Source organism: Peromyscus maniculatus, chromosome 7 (assembly GCF_049852395.1).
Source record: "Peromyscus maniculatus bairdii isolate BWxNUB_F1_BW_parent chromosome 7, HU_Pman_BW_mat_3.1, whole genome shotgun sequence".
In the NCBI taxonomy this organism is placed as follows: domain Eukaryota; kingdom Metazoa; phylum Chordata; class Mammalia; order Rodentia; family Cricetidae; genus Peromyscus; species Peromyscus maniculatus.
Window position 1 is genome coordinate 31,898,446 of NC_134858.1, and position 17,944 is coordinate 31,916,389.

Here is a 17,944-nt window from a genome sequence, read left to right on the forward strand (position 1 = left end):
CTCAGCGTTTCCATCCACATCCAAGTGACGCAGACGGTATGCCCGGCCATGTTTGACTGCTTTGCATCCAGCACCTCGAGGAACCCTGGCAGGCGGTGGGACACCTACAATGAATGATGCTTTTGGCTTGTTCCAAACTTTAGCTAAGGGAAGCCACACTAAATACCCCAGACACCATCTGTGCAGGACACAGACAGCCAGAAAGCAGACAGATACCCCTGCAATGCAGCCATAGTTTTTTTTTTTTTTTTTTTTTTTTTTAGTGCCAAGGGTTAATGAGGAGGCTTCAGTGACAGGCATCAATGTGCTGGAGTTCTCCTCTTTAAAAAACAAACCCCCTTGCGGTGTTGAAAACACCTCTGTTCTGGTCTCACCTTCTGTCAAATGAACTGACTCCAATCTGGAAAAACAATCATTTTTCGTGTTTATCATGCACTATTTTGGCTCTTTTGTCTTTTCAGTGTGTGCACTGCACTGTGTAAGGAAAAGGCAGATAAGTTAAAAAAAATGTACCAGGGTGCAGAGAGATGGCTCAATGGCTGAGAACTCCTGTGGCTCCAGAGGACTTCAGTTTGGTTTCCAGAACCCACATCAGACAGCTCACAACTGCCTGTAACTCTAACTCCAGGGAATCCTATGTCTTCTTCTGAACTCCTCAGGTACCACCACACATGTACACACACACACACACACACACACACACACACACACACACACACACAGTGTTATACACACTTTATGAGAATGGCTAATTCTCTCCCCCTTTGTTCCCTATTTTCTCTTTAGGAATTTGGGTTAGCAACAGTCACACTTAGCTATGTTGTCACCTTGACATATCTGGGGAGAGGGAACCTTAACTGAGGAGTGGCCTCCATCAGATTGGCCCGTGGCCATGTCGGTGAAGCATCTTCTTGATGGCCGATTGATGCAAAAGTTCCCAACCCCCATGAGTGGCATCATCTCTAGGTAACTGGTCCTGAGTTGTACAAGAAATGTGCTTGAACAAGCCAGAGATGGCAAGGCACCAGGCAGCATCCCTCCATGTTCTCTGCTTCAGGTCCTGCCTCTAGGTTCCTGCTTGCTTCAATGCCTGCCCTCATGTCCCTCAATGACTGACAGTCACATGGAAGTGTAAAGCAAACCCTTCCCTCTCCCGGCTGGTTTTGGTCAGTGGTTTATCACAGCAAGAGAAATCACACTAGGACAGCAGCCTGGATCAAATGCAGGAAGGACTGAAGTATCCCAGCACAGTATCCCATGCTGTGATTTTCACGAATGCCAACACACTTTACGTTAGTTTCCACCATCCTTTCATGCCTGGCCCAATGTCGGTATATGGTGGACACTCAGTAAATATTTGCTAATTGATATATTTCACGTTTCAAGGCAGAGCAGAACTTGTTCGCTAATGGTGTCATCCTTACAAAATGATTTTATAACCCCATTAGTTTGAGAGAGCTAAAGGGAGCTAAAAATGTTCATGTCAAGAGCTGTAGCATCCAGGCCACGAAAGCATTTGATTTTTCTCCGTCTCTCCATCAAGTGGCAACATGTGAGTGAATGCCTCTCCACTCTCAATTTTGATGTCTGTCTCAATGTGAGGCTCGTTCAGGAAACAAGCCGATGACACCCAAACCGTATCCTATTAACACATCCTCCTTTCTGCGGGCGGCTGCTGCTATTTTACAAAATGCCTTTGGGTGTGTAGCAGAGAAAACACTGCTGAAAACGGGATCTGGGCTTTGATCAGGATTGTTTTCCTTGGCGCTTCTCTTTCGGTCATCGTGGGAAGTTTTCTCTCACAACAGATTGACAGCTATCTGCCATTCTCATAAAAAATCATCACATGGAAAGACAACTTCTGTCACCCCTGTCCCTGCCTCACGTTGCTCCTGGAATGTGCACTGCTCAGCTTTGATCCCCTTGGCCCAGAGGCTCTGATTGTCTCATATTGGTTGGTTTATTTCCAAGACTCTGAGTGCCCAGACCTAAGAGGCCGGGGCCACTTGGTCACCACCTGCAGGTTCAGAGTTGACCCAGCCTATAAGACTGATCCTGACCCCAAATAGGAAAAGCATCACTGGCCTTGATCCAGCACCAAGCCAGAGTTCCTGTAAGGAATCCCCCCAGGTCACACCCACTGAATCAGTCTACCAATGAGCAGCCTGCTTGAGGTTCACAAACATGCCAGGTAGGTCACGGTATGGTTCCGTTTTACCTATGGAAAGACTGAAGCTCAGAGAAGGAAGCATCCTGTCCAGATCCTATACTCAGAAGGTGCTGGAGCCTCCCTGTGAAAGGTGGAAGCCACTGTCTCTCAGCCCTTGCCAGCCATTTCTCCCTGGTCCTTTCTGCTTGTTCTCAGCAGAACTGCCTGACACTACAGATTTCTTCCAGACTGCATGTCTCTGTTGTTAACTGGAAAGATCTTTTCAAAAGATGCTATTAATTAATTAATGTGACATATAATAATTGTATACACTAAATGTAGGTGTAATTTACTACCTAAAGTAGTAAAATCTCCTACTGTGATATCTGTTCATCTTGTCCAATGATCAAATCGGAGTAATTATCACACCCATCACCTCAAACACGCCATCATTTCTTTGTGGTAAAAATATTTGAAATCCCTCTTCTGGCTATTCAGAAATGCAAGCTGCATTCTTGCTGATTGTTGCACCCTACTGCGTCGTAGAATGTGAAAACTTCTTCCTCCTGCCCAATTGCAATTTGCACCTGTCGACAAATCTTAATGTCCTCTTCTCCCCTCTAGCTCCACATCAACACTGAACTTCCTCAACTTGAAATCTAGGTAAGGCTTCTCAGACATTAGAGTATCCAGACGACATGGGAGGGACTTGAGGAAGGAAGAAAAGTGCAGGAGGGGGACAAGGCCACCGGAGGTGACAAGTGCAACCAGTGGAACACAGTCCTTGGAACTTTAAGAAGCCAGGCAGATCTTACAGAAGTCCAGATTTCAGTTTCCATCCTGAAAATATGGCCAGGACTAGAGAGAGTAAAGAGACAGCCCAAAGCCAGACACATGTGTGATGTGAGGGACAACCACACATAACAAGGACAAAATACAAAGGCCCAGCTGAAAGAGGGAAGATTTATCATCCAAACTTTCTAGGTGAATCTAGAATTCCACATGTCCTTCCCAGCCAGAGTGCACCTTATAGTTCTGAGGCACGCAGAGCTCCTGGCAGCAAGAGTACTTGGTTGAGACGCTAGTGGCCAGTATTGGTATACAGGCTTCATCCTTTAGACTCAAGACGTGGTCCGGGTCACAATACCACCTCTCTGATAGCCCTGCCAACAGTTCATACCTGAATCTAATTAACAGGAAACATCAGACCATCTCAAATAGAAGGACATTCTATATAATCACTGCACCATACTACTTAAAATGGTCAAGGTCAAGAAAAGCATAAACAGCCAAGCAACCTTTCCAAATTAAAGAAAACTCAGAGACACAAATGCAAATCTTGACCTTGGCCTGGATCCTAGACCAAGAAGTGGGTAAAGTGCTACAAAAGGCGTGACTGGAATGAAAATGCTTACATGTGGACTGCTCACTAGCTAAAGGTACTGTTTCAGTGCTGGTTTTTTGATCCTAACAAATGTGGTATCCTCTTCCCTGAAGACTTTAGGAGTGGCAGGATACAGATGAGATCAATTCTAAACAGTTTTCTTGGAAAATGCCCTCCATGGCTATGCAGAAAAGATGCAATGGGATGCAGACGGCGGAAGAGAAATAACAGAGGAATTTGCGTTTTCATGAAACATTTAACACAGAGCATTCAATGGTTCCTCGTGTTATTCTTGCAATTTTTGTTTAGGTTGAGAATTAGTATTATTTCTAAAGATTGTTTTTATAAAGACACATATGAGTGTTTTATTTTTACTAAGAGACATAAAAGATAACAGAATGATTCTTTAACCAGAGATTTATTGAAAGGCTAGTCTCTCAAGCCTCGTCCCAGAACCAGATGAAAGAATCTACATTTGAATCTACATTTTAATACAAACCCCAAATTATTTAGCTATAAGTACATACAGGTTTAAGACTCTGATCTTTGCATTTCAATGCTGGGCACCCATTCCTACCTAGCTATTAGCTATTTGGCATATTGATGGCAAATCAACTAATTCCATGTTGCAAACTCCCATTCACCCCCAAAGTACAATTCATGTGTGGTGTCGTGGGGCAGGGGTGTGAATCATCCTATCTTCTCTGTGAAATATTTCTTGTCCCTGAGCCCATCTGCATTCCAGAACGTGCCCTGTATTCAATGCCTTTCACAGCCATTTTTTAAAAATAGTGTCCCTATTTTCACATTATATTAAAAATCTGTTTCCTTTTCCTATTAGGCCAGAAGGGGTTGCAGTGAGGCAGCAAACAGGGCTTCAGAAACATTTGAGTGAATGAATGAATGAATATTTGAATGAAGGAATTTAGCTCTGCTTCCAACCCCCTTGTCATATTCATAGCTCCAGAGAGATCTGCTGGAGCTTCAGAAGGAACAAGAGATCATTTCAAGTTGAGCAGATACCAGCAGGGACCAAAGTGTTGCCAGCAAGAAAAGCCTCAGCAACACAGACCTCCAGCCTCTAACCCGACTCTGCTCCAATGCACTGCAAGCCTAGCTCGTCTCCAATTTCTTCATAGTCTTAGCAGTTACATACATTTCTAGTGGCTTTATGACCTAGTAAAATAATGTTATAGCAGCAATCCATCGGTAATGTCTACACCACACTAGGTGTGTGTGTGTGTGTGTGTGTGTGTGTTACAAAAATGCAATCAATAACAAAAGATAAACTTGGCCAATACTGTGGCTAGATCAAGGTTACTAGGTGGAAAAAGAATAAAGGTGAAAGTGGAAGGTATTCGGAGCTCCTTGTTGGAAAGCATTGTCATCCTGGACCAGGTCCTTTCTCTCCATCCTGGCAGGTGGAAGTAGAAATGCAAGACAGGACATCAGAAGCTCAAAGGGCTGAAAGGATGTAGCAGCTTTGGTTCAGGAAGCGTGGCCGGTCCCTCTTGCCTTCAAATGAAGGGCAAGGAATGGATTTATAATGAGCTGATTCTGTCCAAGAAGTGAAGCGAATTTAAAAGAACATACTAGTTAGAATCCAGCCTCCCTGGTGTTTTCAGTAAAAGATAATTTTGGGTATCAAACGGAAGCATCCATGGGCTAGGTAAGGCTGCATGGACTCAGGGACTTTCAATACAGGGAAGGTCTGCTACTGCTGTAATTGTAAAAGACGGATTTTATTTTAACTCAATGTGGGACTTTTAAAGAATTCCCCCTAGGGACAGGGCTTTGCCAAAAATCGGAGCATAATTTAATGAGGGTGAAAAGTTTAAGAACGAAATATAAGCGGAACGTCCTAAAAGGACAGAAGGGACTCAGAGTGAGAGTCTGTGCCCAAGCAACTAGTTGAAAAACGCCAATGATGGCAGCCAGCAGATTCATGCTATGAGGGGGTGCTGAGCCTCTCCTGGGACTTGCAGCAAGATTATCTCTAGCCCAGTACACATGCAGGAAACTTCTAGAATGAGCGAAGGAGAGTCCTGTAGAGTTGCTGGAGGGAATGTTTTTATTTGACCACTTCTGTTTGAGTTTATGAAATAAGGCAAAGAACCTTTGTTTCACACAAACAAAGGAGAAAAGACCAAAGCGACTGTTTTGAGAACACATGGACTTCAGAAACGCTCCAGACCAGCTCAAGGGAGGCCACAGCTGACCTTCACCATGATGTCTCTCTTTATAGGGATAGCAAGCCACATTTTCCTGGCCTCTGCTGACTTACCCTCTGACTCTGCTGGTCATGACTGATTTGCAAACACTAACTGAACAAGTCCACCTTGAACAAATTTGCCACGGTCTGGTCTCACATGGATTTATCCCTTCAACTCCTGTTTGCTCAAAGCCCACCACCATCCCTGATGAAGCCCCTTAGTCCATTCACATTGAGTCTTTGGTTCTGTATCACTTACATTTTTCATCACTGTAACCAAATACCTGACAAGAAGCAAGTAAAAGAAGGAGAAATTCAGCGAAAGGGGATAGAGTCCACCATGAGGCTGGAGGTACTGCAGCAGGATCAGAGTCTGGGATCACCTTCTAAAGGTTCTATAACCTCCCAAAATGTCGCCACCAGTTGAGAACTGATATTAAGCACAGAACAAGTTTCCACAGCAGCGGCTGCCATGCCATACATCCAGATCGGCTGCCTAATCCTGGCACCCAGCCCACAGCCGACAAAGCAGAGACCCTTGATCTCCAGAGAGTTGGGATTTAAATCCAAAAGTGTCATTTCAGACCCAGGTTCAGCCTCTCCCGTGAAGAAGTTTTGGTACATGTGGGAGTCTTGTTTCCAAACAGAGAACACTAAGCAGCTCAGAGGTGCTAAGCAAATCACAGGGGATACAGCTTCTAATGAAGCATCAAGACCTTCAATTTGGACTCCACTGATTAAGAACGTGTGATCATTCCAATGTTGGCAGGTCTGAGAATTACCTTGGTACCACCTAGGAAGAAAAAAAAAACAGTTAGGCAAATGAATAATTTAAATGAATCTAAAGGGAAGAGAAAGGAGGGCTCAGCCTGCTTTTCTGAGTGACTGAAACCCAGAAGTAGCCAGAGAAGAATTGGATGAATGGAAGGATCCACCCTGGGGTCCAACATTATCATAGAAAGAGGAATTAGGAAGAGATCAGAAGAATCATCTTAACTGACTTCAGACAGAATGGGAACATTGTTTTGAAATATAGTACATTAGAGTTATTCAAATGATCTTTCTATTCATGTTTCATTCTAACAGATCACTAGAGGTTTGGTTTGCATGGTACTGAGGCCTGCTTGTTGACGGCCCCTCCACATCCATTCATTTAAATCCCCATTCTTAAAGTGACAGTGTTTGGAGGCCATCAGATCATGAGAATAGGCACCTTGCAAAGGCAATCAGCACTCAAAGAAGCCAAAGAGAATTTTGTGTCCCGCCACCATGTGTGGGTGTGGCAAGAAGGCAACATCAACAAGCCAGGAAACAAGCCCTCCCAAAACATACTCTGCTTGTGCCCTATCTCGGACTGCCAGGCCCCTTGGGAGAACTTCTGTGATTTATAAGCTATGCAGCCTACAGCATTTTGTTATCGAAACCCAGGTGAACTATGACGCAGTCATGGCCCAGTTCTGAAAAAGCTGTACACTTGCTAGCTCTCTGTGTGCTTTCATCAGCTCACTAGGGTGACACACAAGAACCACCCATGAATGTATGGAATATTGAAGCATGGTAGTTCCTCATCGTGTCTGTTTGGTTGCCCTCCTCTACACATACCTCGAGCTGTAGGCCTGCTTTCCCATGTTTAATCCCTCAGAAATGAACAGTTAGTTGTGATGTAGAGCAAAAGCTATTTTTCATACACTATAACCTCTAATGCCACACTCTGGCCCTCAAAACGCAATAAGCTGACTGAAACCAGCCTCACTAACACAAGTACCCAGTGAACTGTTAACCAAATACTACACTTGCTCCAACCAAATTAGTCTTATATCACCAAGCATGTCATAGACAGACCCATGTCACAGACACATTAGTCTCAGTATAAAAAGCCAATTCCTCTCTATCAGTTTTTTTTATGCTTTTACTGCAGTATAATCAACAAAAAATTGTATATACCATGTATACACAATGTGTATAGCTTAATATTTTGATATATGTATGTAGACTCACATTGTGAGGTGATTACCACCATCAAGCTAATTAACACATCTGGCACCTCATCCTGTTATTTTTATGTGTGATAAGCATACTAAGTCTATTCTTAACCTAAATTTCAAGGATACATTTTTATTAGCTACAGTTATGTGCTAGTCACTAGATTCCCCTGAATTCATTCATTTCACAGTTGACAGTTTGTGCCCATCTACCAGCATCGCCTATCACTCTCATCTCCCACCCCTGAGCCTTGGCAAGTACTGGACTGCTCTCTGCTCCCATGTGCTTGACATTTTTTGGTAATTGGCATGCAAGTGAGGTCATGTATTCTTTCTGTGTCTGGCTTATTTCACTCAGCATAATATCCTCCAAGTCCATTGCAAATGGTGGGATCTCTTTTCTCTGTAAAAGCTAAACAACATTCCATTGTGCATACACACAATGGTTCCTTTATCGATTCATCCATCAACAGACACTTTTTTTCCCATAGCTTGGCTATTGCAAATTGTATTGCAATGAACATAAGAGTGAAGGCTTCTCTTTAAAGAATTGATATCATTTTCCTGGGCTATAAACCCAGACGAGAGATTGTCAGATCATGAGGTAATTCTATGCTTATTATTTTTTTAAGTAAACCTCATTTTTATTTTCCTTCACAGTCCTTTTTAAATATTTTTTGAGATTATAATGTAATTACATAATTCCCCCCTCCCTTTCTTCACTCCAAATCCATCCATGTACCTCTCCCTGCCCTCTTTCAAAGTCATGGCCTCCTTTTCTTTAATTGATGATATATCTGTGTGGAGGAGGTATTTCTAAATGTATAAATACAACTTGCTCAGTCTATGTAATGTTACTTGTATGTATGTTTTCAGGACTGACCATTTGGTATTAGATAGCCAATTGGTGTGCTCTTTCCTAGAGAAGACTATTTCTTGCTCTCAGAATTTTTTAGCTGACTGTAGTTTGTTGTCTAGAGTTGAGACCTCATAAGCTCTCTCTCTTCCATGTTAACATGTCCATTGGTGGCATCCTTGTTTAGATCATGTTTAAGCAGCCATGTTCCTGAGGTAGCCTCTCTAACATTTCTAGTATTCCTGTTTCACTGACCTCTACAGTATTCCTGCCTCCTCATCTGAAATGTCGTTTGAGCTTTAGATGTAGGACATTGTGTTGGAGACATGTCAGTTGGGACTGGGCTCTACAACCCTGCATTTGGTGGTTGTGGTTTTCTTTAGTGGTCTCAGTCTGTTGCAAAGAGAGGTTTTCTTGATGAAAACTTCAGTTACCTGTAGAAATAAGAACAAATATTTAGACTGACGTTAGGAACTGTGCCCGTTTAGTAAAGTGGTGGTGGGTTCTCCTTTAAGATCCATGACTTCACTAGTCCTAGGTAGTTGACCAGGTTTCCTGTGCCTGCCATTATTTCCCTCTTGTTGGGTCATTTTGTCCCTCACAGTCATTAGTATAACATTAAGTTACATTCCCACAGGCAATGTACAAAGGTTTGCATTTCTCTCCATTCTGCATACATAGCTAGTGTCCCTCTCTTCTCAAAAATAACCATCCTAACAGAAGAGAGTTGGTTGCTCACAGTGATACCAGTTTGCATTTCCCTGATGATGAACATTGAGCACTTCTCATGCACTGGCTAGCTGTTAGTATGTTTTTGTGTGCTTATTTGAGGCTCTTGTCTATTTAAAAATATTTTTGGTATTGAGTTGTATGAATTCACTACATGTTTTGACTGTTAAGCCCTTATCAAATACATAGTTTGAAAACATTTTCTCAATACTCAGGCTTGGTTTTTCATTTTATTGTTTCCACTACTTTAAGTTTTATGCTATTGGTGTTTGTGTTTATTGTTGTTAGTGAATCTTTGCTTTAGCTGTTATATTCACAATACATGACTTCCAAGACCAGTGTCAAGTTTCTTATAAAGTTTTATTGTTTCAGGTCTCTAATTCATTTTCATTTCATTTTTCTGTGTAATGTAAGTACCCAGTTGTATACTTTGCATACAGATATATAGTTTTCCTTAAATCACTTATTAAAGATACTACCCTTTTTCATTCTTGGCTACCTTCAAATTTTAAATGATCATATATCATTAGAGTTAATTCTGGGCTCCCTTCTGTGTTTCCCACCACTTATTAGCAGTATGTGTGCCAATACTGCCCTGCTGTAATTGCTACAGCTAAGCTTGTTAACAGAACTTAGCATCAACCATAGTGTGCCCCCATTGTTCTTCTCGTGATTTCTTTGTGTGAGATATGTTGTAGTTCCATACGAATTTCAGATCTGTGGGGTTCTTAAGAAAAAATACATTGGAATTTTGATAGGAATTACACTGAATCTGTTTATTTCATTTGGTAGTAAAGATATTTAAGAAGTAGCCACCATCTGATACACTAGTCTGAAAGTAGCTTTCCACTTTGTTGTATATTCTTCAGTTATTTCCATCACTGTTTCATCTTCTCAGTGTACAGACCTTGTTTTCTTTCTAGGACCCAGCTAATCTCACGCTGTCATTGGGTAACTTATGTTCTTAATTTTGTTTTAAGACAATTGTTGAAGTAAAGAAACTTTGACTAATATTTGTATGTTGATTTTCTACCCTACAATAAACTGTGATTGTTTATTAGTTTCCAACAGTGTGTGTGTGTGTGTGTGTGTGTGTGTGTGTGTGTGTGTGTGTGTGTTGGTCTATATAGTCCTTAGCATTTTCCACACATAGGATCCTGCCATTCAAAAACAGGCATGAAAATTTTCTTCCTTTCTAATATGAATTCCTTTTACTTCCTTAGTATATCCCTAGCCTGTAGATGTAACCAATCGTCTTATTAAAATAAGAAACACAGAGCCAAGGTAAAAGAGAAAGCTGAGAGGTCAGAGCTCAGAGATAAAATCTTACCTCCTGCAGTGCTCCTAGCTTCCCCGAGAGAGAGCTACTTCCTGTTTGTCTGTGTTTAAATATTCTTTCTGTTCTGCCTTCTCATTGGTTGTAAACCCAACCACATGACTGCCTCATCACTGCCTGTAAGTACCGCCCTCCAGGTCTTAAAGGCATATGTCTCCAATACTGGCTGTATCCCTGAACACACAGAAATCTACCTAGCTCTTCTAACCACCACGCTCTTGCTATGGCTCTAATAGCTCTGACCCCAGGGCAACTTTATTAATATAAAATTAAAATCACATTTCAGTACAAATAAAATATCACCATATTTCTCCTTTTTTATTTTAATAAAAAGAAAAAAGGCAAAAGGTTATAACTAACAAAAGAAAAACTATATACAAAAGTACAATAACTATATACAATATATACAAGTAACAAATACCTAAACGATGTCTAGTCCATTTGTATTTGACAAATCAGAGAAAATAATTCCCTTATCTATCCTATTTTAGTAAGTTTAAAATGTATCTAATTCACTTGAGCCGAGTCAAGGCTTGGCTTTACAGGCAGGGGCCCTGTTTAGCAGGGCAGGCCTGAGCTGTTTGTAGCACTGGCTTTAAGCAAGCAGCTCACAGTCCAGCCTGAGCCCAAGCAGACCTGGGCCGGGGCTAGGGAGCCGGCTGCTCCGGCTAGGGAGCTGGCCCCAAGCAGTTTTTAATGGATTCTTGTCACGTTGGGCGCCAGATGTAGATGTAACCAATCGTCTTATTAAAATAAGAAACACAGAGCCAAGGTAAAAGAGAAAGCCGAGAGGTCAGAGCTCAGAAATAAAATCTTACCTCCTGCAGTGCTCCTAGCTTCCCCGAGAGAGAGCTACTTCCTGTTTGTCCGTGTTTAAATATTCTTTCTGTTCTGCCTTCTCATTGGTTGTAAACCCAACCACATGACTGCCTCATCACTACCTGTAAGTACCGCCCTCCAGGTCTTAAAGGCATATGTCTCCAATACTGGCTGTATCCCTGAACACACAGAAATCTACCTAGCTCTTCTAACCACCACGCTCTTGCTATGGCTCTAATAGCTCTGACCCCAGGGCAACTTTATTTATTAATATAAAATTAAAATCACATTTCAGTACAAATAAAATATCACCATACTAGCCTTTCCTATATTTCCCAGTATTCTTGCTTGATTACCGTTATAGTACACTTTAGAATAGATAAAAAAATAAATAAACTTTTGATTTTTCCTAACTTGCTATCCTATTATCTATGGCTTTCCAATAAGTGGGTTTTTTTCTGTTGATAAAATTTCTTTCCCTGCCTGTATTGTGGACACATTATCACAAAAGGGTGGATTTTGCTGAACCTACATCTATTGAGATGATCATGTGGTCCTTTTCTTTCATTTTCTAACAATCATCATGATTAAGTTGCAAATGAAACTAATCTTGTATCCCAGGGGTGGATCCCAATTGCTCATCTTGTACACATTTTGGGTGTGTGGTCAAATTTGTTTTATTTGTATTGACTAAGGAGTTTTCATCTGTGGACATCACAGATATTGGCCTGAATTTTTCTTTTGTCAATGTAAAGTTGACTTCATCAAATTATTTTGAACACATTCTTGGTTTTTTGTTTGCTTGTTTATAACTGAATTACATGTTCTCTGGATGGTAGAATTCAGCCATGCAGCTGTCTAGTCCTGCACTTTCCTTTCTCAAGGGGTCTTTAATTTCTGCTCAATTTCCCTGTCTGTTTATTGGTCTGTTTCTATTTGATTTTGATTCATTCGTGGTCAGTTGCATGTTTCTATGAATGTTATTTCCTTAGTTATCCACTTTATGGGTTTATAATTATCCATAACAATCCCTCATGACCCTTTATATTTCTGAGGCTTCCAATATACTGCCACTTCTTCCATTTCTGATTTTATTAAGCTTATCTGTTTTTCTTAGCATTCATCAGTTTTGTTTATTCTTTTAAGAGCCACTGTATTTTGGTAATCTCAAGCTACAGCATGGTGCCCCCTCCTGCTTGCTGTTTATGATATGAACATTATATCCTTTTTGGGGGTTGCCACACTGAGTTTCCATGGGAATCCTCAAAGGTTGGCTTCCTTATGAAGCTTGATCTGATTCTCTACAGAAGAATAAATCACTTCTCTCAAGCCACAGAAAGATGCTTTTGCAGTTCCATTTAGACCCGATTCTTCTCCCTCAAGCTGGCCTTCTGTATACCATGCCTGATTTTTACTAGATAGTAAGCAACTTGCCTACAAAGTTCTCTCTCCTCCTTCTCTCTTCCCTGTTTATACATCTAAGAAAATTTTTCAGCATATTCTACTCAAGTTGGCCTCTGGAAGAAAGACATAATGAGATTCCACTTGAAAAAACTCAGTTGTCATGAGGGAAGAGAGTCTCATGCATAGGAAATTACAACACAATGTGATTGCTTGAGATGGATATTGATTTGAGTTTTATCATCGTTTATAACAAGTTGCTTCATCCCTACAATGGGACTAACTATAGGAGGAAAGAATTCACCACTATAAACACCTTTCTTCTTTGTTTCTTTTCTACTCACCCAACAACTTAGGGTTTTAATTTTTTTTAAAGTGTTTCTCTTTTTCAGGTATGATTTCTTTTCCATTTATTTGAAGATACTTTTAATTCTCTTTTGATGTCCTATTCATTCAATCTTTCCCTTGTCTTCTGACTAACAAAGTTCTACTCTTCTAGTTCATCCCCCATTAGCCTTGTTGGACCACTCTTCTCAACACTTTTACAGATAAAACCTGTTACCTTGTAGTTTAACCTGCCTTTCAAATTTCTTTATCTATTTTTAGTGCATGTCTGATCTTTCCAATGCTATGGGAAGAAATATGGCAGATAAAAATCATACCATGTTATTTCTTTATACATGACCATACCTGAATTAGAATTAAGCAAATATTCATAATTCAGTGATTTTTTGAGGGATAGAGAATAATAGTGAAACTATATTTATGCTCTAATAATTTCTTAATGTATTGCATATAATGCACAAATCAGGACACCTAAGTTATTAAAACTTGCTCCATGGTTCTGAAGAAGGAATGGCAGTTAAAGTAGACAAGCTGATTTACAATGTTGTTATATCTTTGTTTAAATATGCTTTTTATCAGTATTGCTTAAGTTTCTCCCTCTCGTTCCCAATGCCAGTGAAGTCATCCTGTGCTTGCTCTTCTCTGTGGCCAGATAGTCTAATCACTGGCCAAAAGTCATTTAACAACTTTTGGGTGGAAATTCAAATCACCAACTCAAACAGAGACTTTTAAAATAATAAAAAAATAATCTATCACAATACAAACCAAAGATAAGCTAATTTGGGACTTCCGTGATGAGGAACAACAATACAGAAATATTTATAAGCATTTATTTCCATCAGTAACTACTATGTTTCCATAAGTGCAGAGGACTTTGCACAGTGAAAGTACCACAATTCATAGCACACAGTAGTATCTAAGCTAAGCTGAGACATTGCAGGCAGTGTCCAATGGCATGATAGCAAATGCAGCGCAAAATAATGCAGTACAAAATGCTCAGACAGTGTGCTAAGAACCCATTCTATACTAAAATCACATGTAAACTATGGGCAAGCTCTGCCAGACCCACCTGCAATTTATTACACATTCGATTTTGAATTAATTTTTGGTCACTGTGCATTCAATGAACTTTTACTGTTGCCATATTTATGACCTCCGTGATATATGGGGTCACAACCCACAGTTTAAGAGGCTACAATCTAGGGTTCTCTTTGGCTCCTGACTGCTGGTGAGTTTCCAAGGAGATGGTTGGTAAAGCATCTGTCCTTAGACTGTTCACAGTAACCGTGGAAGTCTGGCCTGACTTCATGGCAACTGTGCTGCCCAGAGCCTCCCTCCCATTTTACTCTCTACCTTGAAGGTTTCTCAGGGCTGGGACCTGAGCTTTCATTGGGATGGGGACTCTGTTAGAGACCCTGCTGATGTTTAACAAATGTCACTCAGAGGCCCTTATGTCCCTGAGCAATTGGAAGTGTGCACATGCTGTGATCAGACAGAACCCTCCTGGGCACATTTTTAACTCTTGACCTTATTCTGGGGACAGCTGTTAGTGAGTTCCATCATCAAGCCAGCAAGGGCAGTGATGCTCAAAGTCTGAACACAAAACCTCCTGTCACTTCAGAGAGCACCTTGGCTGGGACTATCACAGGCCAGGTTTTGCCTTCCTTTCCTCAGGTGTCGGCAAGCTCACAGGTTGACTGGAGCTCTGATGTGACTCTGGACCCGTGTGGCTCAGATCACTCCCAACTGACCCCACAGCCTCATCTTCCTGGTGGCCTGATGGAGTCATTTGCAGAGGAGCCCTTTCCCTGTCCTCTCTTCAGTATTATACTCCCGTTTGTTCTCTGGCCATTGCTCCATTTTTCTAAGAAACAGGAAAGTGTAGAAAGAAATATATTCAAAACAAAGAAAAACATATCCACATTTAATATACTTTTGCTTACACCCGCAAAGACTTTCTTCCTGGCATTCATCTTCGGGAGATATTGTTTTGCTCGCTGTAGGAGTTGATGCCACATGTTCCTCCTTAGATCGTCTGTCATCTTCATCTACTCTCTAGCCATCTCCAATCCATTTCAGACTTGTCCCAGGTTCACAGAACTCCCCATGCACATACTCATCCTATTATTTGTCTCTAGGCCGAAATGCTTCCAAGCCTCAGCTCTCTGTTTGCCTCACCCCTCCCTCTCCTTTTCACTTTTTTCTTTAGTACCATTTATATACTCACTATATCCCTGGTCTCAGTTATTATTAAAACCCATAATGAATGTAAAAATCTTTTGTAACCTGAGAGCTGCTTCAAAACAAAGCTATATAATCAATACATTGTTAATTTGCAGACCATTTGACAGGATGACACTTCTTTTTTTTTTATAACTTCAGTGCAAATAATACTCACGAAAGTTCAGAGGCCAGCCACATGCTCTGGTCAAGCAGTAGTGTTAGTAGCTGTTGGGTTAGGCTGCGTTCTTCACAACAGCAATGTGGCTAAGACTTGACTGGCCTGATTTACAGAGGTCTTACATTGACTTCGTTAATAGCCACAATGAATAATCTCTTTGGATCCACACCTTTTGCAATGTAACTTCATCACTTTTCCCATTAACAGGTGGAATCCACTGTTTATTCTTTGGCCCTGAAGTGGCCTTTGTGATTATGGTGAGACTTCTACATGATGGTTAAACACCAAGTTTTCAGGGGGTCCTCTACTCTTTGGCTTGCTTTACAAGGAGACAGTCCTACCTTTTCTGCCCTGAGAATAATTTTGAACCAGCTTTTGGGGCCAAAGAGACCAGCCATAGGCATGCATTACTCAGGTCCATGATCATGCCCAGTGGAGGTGCAAGATGGGGGAAGAGTTTCAGCTGAAACCCACAGAATGGCCCATTTAACCATGTGTATTAGGTGGATATTCCTACATGCCATACATGTGTATACATACAATATCATCTAGACTATGCATGCACACACAGGAGTTTAAAGGAATCAATTCACTCAATTTAGGGGGCTGGCATATATAACATTAACATGATAAGTTAGAAGGTAGAGAACACAGACAAAGTTTCTAATATTATTGTCTTGAAATAGAATCCTACAGAATCAGTGTTTGTTCTTACAGCCTTCAAATGATTTCAAATGATGAAGCCAACTTATATTATGGAGGCTGATGTATTTAAAATCTAATGATTATACATGATAATCACATCTATCCTTTACTGTGACAAAACCTTTACTGTGACATCTAGACTGGCATTTAACTAAACAACTGGGCATTGTAGCCTAGACAAATTGATGCAAAAAATTAAGCATCACACCATGTACCTGTGAACAATGATGCAAGTTTATTTTTATGCCTCTGAATTTGTTATGTAACATTATTGTGATAAGAGATACACTAAGCCAAAATGTACTCCTAATGACCTGATTTTCATTTTCACTAAAAAGCTAATCCTCACCAATATGGCAGGGCTTAGGGTTTAGTGTAAAGTCCAACCCCTACCTAAGTAGTATCTCTTAAAACTCTGATATACTAAAAATGAGTCAGATTGCTTGCTAATATTTGCTTATTTTAATTTCTAGCAAAAGGTCCAGACATTCAGAGGAGTGTTTTTGTGTGTTGTCAGGCTAGTTAAAATTGCAAGAACCCAGATCAGAGCTGGCTCAGTTTTCCCTTCCTTTGCTTTTCTGAAGAAGGGGATATAACAGCATTCTCCATGATCTCCTTTTGGTCCACAGCACCTGACACTTCTATTTTACACCTCTTTTTCCATCAGTCACAGTTAGCCTAGTCTTTATTGTAAACTCCTTTATCCTATTCCAAAGACTATTTGAGTTTAAAGTCATATTCTTAAATATGAATTAAAAGGTTGTTCCTTATAAATATATAAAAACTATGTGAAGGAAATCTTTCTATGAAGGTGTTGTTTGTTTAAATACTCTTTTTGGGGGGCCCACCACCCAGATCACCAATAAACCACACATGGAGGCTTATTCTTACTTATGCACGTCCAGCCTTAGCTTGGCTCATTTCTAGCCAGCTTTCCTTAACTTATCCCATCTACCATTTGCCTCTGGGCTTTTCCCATTCTCTTACTTCTGTAAGTCTTACTCTTACTCCATGGCTTGCTGTGTAGCTGGGCAGCTGGCCCCTGGAGTCCTCCTCTTTCTCTGGCTACTTCTTGCTTCTTTTCTCCAGATTTCTCCTTCTATTTATCCTCTTTCTGCCTGCCAGCCATGCCTATCCTTTCTCCTGCCTTGCTATTGGCCATTCAGCTCTTTATTAGACCATCAGGTGTTTTAGATAGGCAAAGTAACACAGCTTCACAGAGTTAAACTTAAACAAATACAATATAAACAAAAGTGATATGCCTTAAAATAATATTCTACAACATGAAGAGGAGTTGGAAGAAGACCTTCATTGGACCTTCTGAACTCATGCAGTTTTTTTTCTTTTGGAAGTCATGAAGGGATAATGCCCTCTAAGCAGGATAACATTCCCCCTCCCACCTGTTAGCTATCATCTGAATGCTGTTTCCTCTTTGGAGGCTGCTGGGTAGAGTTTCTGTGGAAAAACTGAAAGGTGGACTTCCTTGTAAAGCTTAATCTAATTCTCTCCAAAAGGCTAAACCACTTCTTCTGAGCAACAGAGAGGTGTTTTTGGAATCCCATTTGGCCCTGATTCTTCTGCCTTGAGCTGGATTTGTTTGTATTATGAATCATCAGATCTGTTTG

At 40.8% G+C, this 17,944-nt stretch overlaps 1 long non-coding RNA gene across 3 annotated transcripts in view; it reads right to left on the bottom strand.

Annotated features, from left to right (window-relative positions):
- Positions 1-5,586: 5,586 nt before the first annotated feature.
- Positions 5,587-17,944, bottom strand: part of LOC121831073 (uncharacterized) — a 65,599-nt gene continuing 53,241 nt past the window's right edge. For 2 of the 3 annotated variants that reach the window (XR_013052676.1, XR_013052675.1), the window contains 2 exons: positions 8,839-9,017; positions 5,587-6,538 (listed from right to left, as the gene is read on the bottom strand). This is a non-coding gene — a long non-coding RNA (uncharacterized LOC121831073). The remainder of the gene's footprint in view (positions 6,539-8,838; positions 9,018-17,944) is intronic. The other variant, XR_013052677.1, reaches the window with a different exon arrangement.